This window comes from Ochotona curzoniae, unplaced genomic scaffold, assembly GCF_017591425.1.
Source record: "Ochotona curzoniae isolate NIBS_2020 unplaced genomic scaffold, NIBS_Ocur_1.0 contig_3520, whole genome shotgun sequence".
NCBI classification, from domain to species: Eukaryota; Metazoa; Chordata; class Mammalia; order Lagomorpha; family Ochotonidae; genus Ochotona; species Ochotona curzoniae.
Genome location: NW_024465894.1, coordinates 2,081,951 through 2,089,432, shown reverse-complemented (window position 1 = coordinate 2,089,432; position 7,482 = coordinate 2,081,951). Strand labels below are relative to the sequence as shown.

Below are 7,482 nucleotides of genomic sequence, written 5' to 3'. Positions count from 1 at the left end.
TCGGCTTCCAGAACCCAACCCAACGTCACCAGACGCGCAGACGCGCAGATGGCAGCTGTGCAGCCCAGCCCGAGGCCACTGCAGCCATCTGGGGAGGGAGCTGGCCGATGGACCATCTCTGTCCTTCCTGCCCTTCCCCACCCATCAATCTTCCTTTCAAACTCTGAGTCTAAATGGCAGTTTCTGCAGCCGAGCCAAGGCCCGGGCTCGGTGCTCTGTGGGAGCTCTGACAGGCCTCGGGTTTCCAGGAGCCCAGGGCTGCAGCGTGTCCTTGGGGAGGAGAGCCCAGAGCTCCGACCAGGAAGCGCTGGACCAAGCTCCTCTCCGCAAAGCCGGGGGCCGCGCGCCACCGCGTGGCCAGGATGCAAACTGCAGCGCCTGTCCTCTCCCAAGTCCCGGAATTCTGGAAGCATTCCTAACTTCGTGGGACTCAAACTGCCCAGGGAACTGTGTCTGACTCACAGGCTTTACCTCGCCATCATTCAAATGTGCGTGAAATAAGACGCCGCGGTGCTGGCTCCTTCTGAACGTCTGTTTCAAGTGTCTTTTGGATCCTAAGTGAAAGGTCTTGAAGCTGACTGATTTATGACTGTTTTATATTGAGGGTCAGCAAAATGCAATAAAAAGGACTCATTAGGGGTTGCAGACTCCCTACATCTGCCCGGAGACAGCTCAGCCAGAAACTTGGCTTTTTTAAAATATAATTATTTGTTTTTATTTAAAAGAAATATCTTTATTTACAGAAATATCTTCCGTCCGCTGGTTCACCCCTCAAATGGCCAAACAGCCAGGAGCTTCTTCCAGTCTCCCACATGGGTGCACAGCCCATCCTCGACTGCTTTCCCAGGCCCCAAGCAGGGAGCTGGACGGGAAGTGGGGCCGCTGGGATTAGAACCGGTGCCCATATTGGATAACAGTGCATGCAAGGCAAGGTCTTTTGCTGCTAGGCTGTCGCACCAGGCCCCCAAGACATTCAACATCAGCGTCCCCTGTCCCAGCCCCTGCTCAGCTCCCAGGTAGGCTGTGGAGGGTGTTAGGGCCCTGCCACTCCCATGGGGGCCAGGATGGAGCTCCTGGCCCCTGGCTCTGACCTGAGCCAGCCCCTGCTGCTGTGGGCACTTGGGGAAGAGCTCGCTGCAGCCACGAACCTGGTGAACTGCACCTGCTGGTGTGCTTGGTGGGAGCGAATCAAGCCTCGTGCCTGCTGCTCGGTGTCCTAGTGGGTCATTCCTCTGCCCAAGCTGCCGAGCGCATCCTGAAAGCATGCCCCAAGACTGCCCGGTCCATTCCGTTCTCAGCAGGCTTTTGTGCTGAGTGCCAGCCTAGCAGCACTTTATTCATGGACCACCCTTACTTCTCTGCTTTCAAAAACCAAAGAGCTCGCACCGTGTGGCACATCCAGGACTAGTTCTCAGCAAACTTGTTCCTCAGATGTTTGGGGCATGCGCTGGGAGGGTCAGGTGGCTAGCCCCTTGGGGTGCCTGCGTCCCCTAGCAGGGTGGCCCTTCAAGTCTCTGCGACCTTGAGCTTCGGAACCAGCTTCCTGCTGGCACACCTGGGAGGCAGCAGAGGCCAGCCCAGCCACCGCCTGAGACGCCAGGACGGAGCTCTCGTCGCCGGCTTCCGGTCGGCCCAGGCATTTGAGCAAGCAGCCAGGGGAGGGAAAAGTTCTCTGTCACTCAGCCTTTCAAGTAAAAGATGCAAATCCTAAAAGATTTTTTTGAAGAAAGAAAACCCACTCTCGGACTCATGATCATCCCACCTGGGGCGGCGGTGGGTTCCTTACCTGCTCGTGTCCATCATCTTTGTGTCCAGGTGCCACCGCCCACGTTCAGGTCTCGGTGGAGTGACCGTGGAGTTGGGGCTGGAGGGAGAATGGTGGGAGACGGCAGGCAGGTGGAGGGGGAGCGCAGGGGAGACACACACAGGAAACCACAGGTCCCCAAACCTTCTAGAGCCTGAGACTTCCTGCCCCCGGCCCCCGGCCGCCTGTCGGGCAATCATCAATCACTTCCTCCTTCTTCCCAGGATAGTCCAACTCGCACCTGCCAGCTGCAGCCAGCCCGCTGGGCACCCTGGGCCTCCCCAAGCCCTTGAACCTAGCACCTAAGGGCAGAGTAAAACTCCTTCTCTATCAGACTGGGCGTTCGTGTGCCACAAGGGCAGAGGGGCTGCTGCCCTCAAGCACGGGGCAGCAGGCAAGGCTCGTAAAGGCTAGTTCACACAGCTTCAATTCATGAAAAAGTTAGGGGCAAGCACGGTGGTATAGTGAGCAAGACTCCCACCTGCAGAGCCAATGGCACCAGTTCAAGTCCCAGCTGCTCCCTTTCAGATCCAACTCCCTTCTGCGCCTGGGAAAGCAGCCGATGGTGGTCCAACTGCTTGGGTACCTGCACCCGTGTGGGAGACCCAGAGGAGGTTCCTGGCTCCTGGCTTCAGCCTGGCCCATTTCTGGCTTCTGCAGCCACTTGGAGTGGCCAGTGGTTTGATCTTGGTCTCTCTGGAACTCTGCCTTTCAAACATATGCATCTTCTAAAACATCTGACGTTTCAAATAAAGAAAAATGCTATATATTCTATGCCATATTAATGTAAGATTTCTGGTAGCATTTGAAGCAACACAAATGTTTCATCTTTGAAAATTTTGTCCCAGGCCCGGTGCAATAGCCTAGTGGCTAAAGTCCTCACCTTGCATGCGCCAGGATCCCATATGGGTGCCAGTTCTAATTCTGGTGGCCCCACTTCCCATTCAGCTCCCTGCTCGTGGCCTGGGAAAGCAGTCGAGGACGGCCCAAAGCCTTGGATCCTGCACCCATGTGGGAGACCCAGAGGAGGCTCCTGGCTCCTGGCTTCAGATCAGCTCAGATCCAGATGTTGCAGCCATTTGGGGAATGTACAGAAAGACAGAAGATCTTCCTCCCCTTCTTCCTGTATATCTGACTTTTCAATAAGAGATGAAAAAAAAAAACCAAAAAACTCTTGTGCACCTTAAAAAAAAAAAAAAAGAAAAAAAAATCTGACCCAAATCCGGAACAGGACTAGAAAGCGGGGCCATTTCTTGACACTCGCGCCACCTGGTGGTGATGCTGCACAGTGCTTGGTGAAGCCTTCCCTGCGTTCCTCCACGGGAGCCTGGGACAGGCAGAGGCCAGTGGTTCAAGGCACTTGGCAGCGTCTCGGCATGGAAAGGCTGCCCCACGCTCCCCGGAGTCCCCAGTTCGGCAGGTCTGGGGCAAGCCTGGCAATCTGCATTTCTCCCTGAAGGATTTTACTAGCCAGGGACCACGGCCAGAAGACCACTGCTATACACAAGTGCAGCAAAGCTGAGGGCCTCACGTGATGCCCCCTGTCATATACAAGGGGGCTCCACAAAGTTCATAGGGAAAAGTACTAAAGCAGTTTGGGTGCACAAAATCCTTAAACTGCAATTGTTCAGATAGGCCAGGGATGTCAAGTCCCAGCTGGTAAGAATGAGCACCCAACCTCAGCCAGCGTCAGGCTGGGCCTCATCCTGCAGTGCTGGTTCAAGTCCACTGGGGAAGCGGATCTGCTCCCTGCTACCGTGCCCAAGTCCTTGGGCCCCGACACCTGACGGCAGACCCCACAGGAGGCCAGACTCCACTGGCCTAGCTCTAGCCTTATCGTAGTCATTCGGGAAAAGAACCAACACATGGAGGATCTGTCGCTTCTTTGTGAATCTGTCTTTCCAATAAAGTAATTTTAAAAACATTCATCATTTCCCATAAAAGGAACCCAAGGTTGTTGGAGCAGCCTCCCGACCTGGACGAGGCTGTGGTACTGGCCTCACCACCTCAGAACCCAGACGTCCTCCAGCCCACGCTGGACTTGAAGCAGCTCCCAGCGGCCAGCACACGGCCCACTTGGTGGGCACTCGGAGACTGCTGCTGGCCGCGGTGCCCGAATCCTAGCACCCTGATTGGATACCCAGCTCAAGCACAGCGCTGAGGGTCTCCATGGAATACCGGGTTGAATCCCAGTGGGAAGCTATAGGCATTTGGGGAATGAACCTGCACACAGGAGCAGGGGGCTCTGACTCTCAAATAAAAAACCTCGTAACATACAAGGGTTCATTGTTTGAAAACGAATGTTGCCAAGTTTCTTCACAGGTCACCTGTGGGGATGCTGGGGCCCCAGAGCACCCTCACAAGCAGCAAAGGGGCTGCAGGGAAGGGACACCTGTCACATTTCCAGCTGAAGCTGTTTCAGGGCAACCAATGAAAGGGTCTTCCTTGTAGAACATGGGAGGATGCACAATGTTCAAGCCACTCTTCAGGTTCACCCACAGCCCAGGAAGCACCTTGGCGGCCAGGAGGGCCTACACAGACCTGCGACCACGCATCCCAGGTGACAGGTGGGCAAGGTGGCCACCATCTGCTTCTTCTGGAGTCCCAGGAGGAACTACACAGCCCCTCGCCCCCAAATCTGCACGAAACTTCGAGGCTTAACTGGCGGGCTGGTGGAGGCTGGCTGCGGGCCATCATGGACTTAGGGACAGCAAGTCACATCACGGATTTGCTTTGAAATGCCTAGGCTGAGGCGGCACTGGCAGCAGGGTACCCAGCGCCACATGCAAACAACCCGATTCCAGTCCCAGCTCCCTGCTAATGGTCGTCCTCTGGGACATCCCCGGTGACAGCGCAGGTGGCTGGACCCCCGACCCTCACTGGGGAGCCCGAGGCAGTCCTGCCTCCTGGCCTTGCCTGGCCAGCCCTGGTTATTGCAGACATGAGTGAGCTAGAGGGTGGGATTACTTCCTTGGCTTCCAACAAACATGAAGACATGTTTAAACACTGAGACACGCTGGGGAGGGGCGAGCGGTGACCCCGGTGCACGGGGACTCATCCCAGTCATGTGCTAAAAGCTGAAGAATCTGTCTTGAAAATACATATATTTGTTTTTATTAGAAACACAAAGGAGAAAGATCTTTCGTTCACTGATGCACTCCCCAAGTGACCACCAACGGCCAGAGCCAGGAGCCAGGAGCCAGGAGCCTCTTCCAGGTCTCCCAAGGCTTTGGGTTGTCCTCCACTGCCCTCCCAGGCCACAGGAAGGCAGCTGGAACACAAATTGGTCCATACAGGATCCCTGCGCTTGCAAGGCAAGGATTTAGCCACTGAACCATTGTGCTGGGCCTTAAAGTTGTCTTCCTTTTTTTTTTTTTTTTACTTGTAAGACAGTTACAGAGAAGAAAGGGACAGACTTCCACTGTGGCTCACTCCCCCATGCTGCCACAGGGAGGCAGCTGGGTCGGAAGTGGCGCACCTGAGGCTCAGGTTAACCCACGGCACCACAGTTTCCAAAGCTGTCTTTATAAACCATGAAACCAGAAACACAAAGACGACCCAAACTCAAGATTGCAAAACACCAAATCTCTATTTACATCCACATATAATAACATAACTTTAAGCTGAAATATATCATAAATAAAACAAGTAATGTCTACTGTTTGACAACTTAAGTATCAACAATTAAAATAAATCAAACTGGAATGAAATAAATACATAAACAAAAATCCAACGCATTGTACCTCTATTACATGAACTGCTGTCTCAAAGAAATAAAAACATAGAGAACCAGTAGTATCCCAATAGTTAATACTGATGGACAAAAAAACTTTTTTTTTTGAAGTTACAAAGGGCTGTGAAAAAAAATTGATATTTTTATATATTCAGAATGTGGCTAGAAAAGAAATATGTGAAAGCCCAGAAATTTCAGCATTAACACAAATGTACTTTGTTTTTAAATAGATTTGGTGATTTTTTTTTTTTAAAATACAGGTTTACGTTTCAGCCCTCCATTTATATCCCCTCTTTTAAGCTTTACATTTACGGTCACGGCAAGCTCTCTGAAACTCATCAGATTACGTAGATTGAGTCAATCATCTTGCAAAAATGTGTTAATTTTCAAAAATAGGCTATAAAAGTGCAAAACTATGAAAACAAAATCTAGATTATGTACATATGGCTCAGCTTGTGGACAGGAAAACAGGTATATAGTGTACATTTTCCTGACGCAAAGCACTTCGTTGCAATGCCAGCAGACTCACCAAACCAGGTCTCCCTTTAACACGGGAGTGAAAACTTCCGTGAGGGACTCCCCACATTGCATAAGGAAAAAAAAACTAGGATTCTTGAGGCCTTTTCCCTTTGCTCTACGGAGAAGCACAGGGCAGGGGAAACCAACAGTGCAAATTTCCTTTTCAAAACAGTTTCTTAATAAAATATCTTGTGGCTGGCTCACTCCCCGTGAGCACACGGACAGCACGTGGAGGGAACAAGTCTAAAACGCGGCACGGCCAGCCGGAGGCAGCAGTCTCTAAACCCCGGGCAGGGGCGTGTGGAGACGGGGTCTCACGGCCAGGCTTCTCCCAGGTCCTGGAGACTCAGCCACAGCACCAACGCGCCTGTCCAAGGTGAATGCCTCACCCGCCAGACACAGCAAGATTGCCACACACAAACCTAAAATTTCCCAAAATAATCTGCCGTTCCCTTTAAAATTGCTTCCTTCTCAATATTTGCAATTCGCATTATGTACTTGTGGATGGTAAACTGTCATATGCGAATGTAGCCAAACTCATCCCCTTCCCCCCAAACTGAATTTTCTAACAGAAACGATTCATTTTCAGGAGCTGCAGTTTCGGTGGCTCCTGGCACAGGGTGGCTCTACGGACAGGGAGCCATCCTTCAGGGCCCCCAGACCCGCGCCCAGGAGGCCCCGGAGCAGGCAGAGAGCAGCCCGACCACCGCAGACCTCATGGAGCCGAGGCTTCTGTTGACCCTTTTGTTAAAGACAACAAAGATTGTACAAGATTCAACATAACACAAATCACTGGGAATTTTTAAAAAACATACATTGAAACGAAAGAGCGCAAACAGCAGAAACTGCTCAAAGCGACGACGTGAGAAGAGGGAGACGCGGCCCGGGACGAGCGGTTACAAAGGAGATATTTACAGTCTACCTGAGGTGCAAGCATCATACACTCTCCCCACCCCACCTCCCAACCCAAAGGATTTCTTTTCAGCAGCGCTCAAGTATGCAAAAACTCCACTTATTTGGTCAACTCTTAAAAAAAAAATAAAATATTCTTCAGGGACAAATAGAGCCCTGTAGTCCCCATCTGTGTTTAGCCAACTGTTCCAACTCGTTTTTATTGCTATTTGGTACAAAAGTTAACAGAACAACTTTACAAAACTGTAGTGTTCCTTGCATGGTTCCTTGTCTGTTGTATGTACAGTACGGTCACAGCTTATGTCAGTAGCTTTCACCATTCGCTTTCCCAAAGGATGAACTAAAATTCAACTTCACGGAGTACGCAGTTACGTCCATCGAGACCTAAAGGAAGCAAGGTTTAAAAGTAAGATGCAACGAATGCACTGGCTGAGAAAATTCCAGAAAAAAACAGTCTAATAAATACAATGAACTAAGGGATCACACCCTGGAGCTCCAAGTGCACAAACGAGAG

The 7,482-nt window shown here is 51.5% G+C and overlaps 1 protein-coding gene across 5 annotated transcripts in view; it reads right to left on the bottom strand.

Annotated features, from left to right (window-relative positions):
• Positions 1-5,279: 5,279 nt before the first annotated feature.
• The window catches only part of ZNF217 (zinc finger protein 217), a 39,809-nt gene continuing 37,606 nt past the window's right edge, over positions 5,280-7,482 (bottom strand). For all 5 annotated transcript variants that reach the window (XM_040981286.1, XM_040981287.1, XM_040981289.1 and 2 more), the window contains one exon: positions 5,280-7,352. The gene's annotated coding sequence lies outside the window, so the exon portion shown is untranslated. The remainder of the gene's footprint in view (positions 7,353-7,482) is intronic.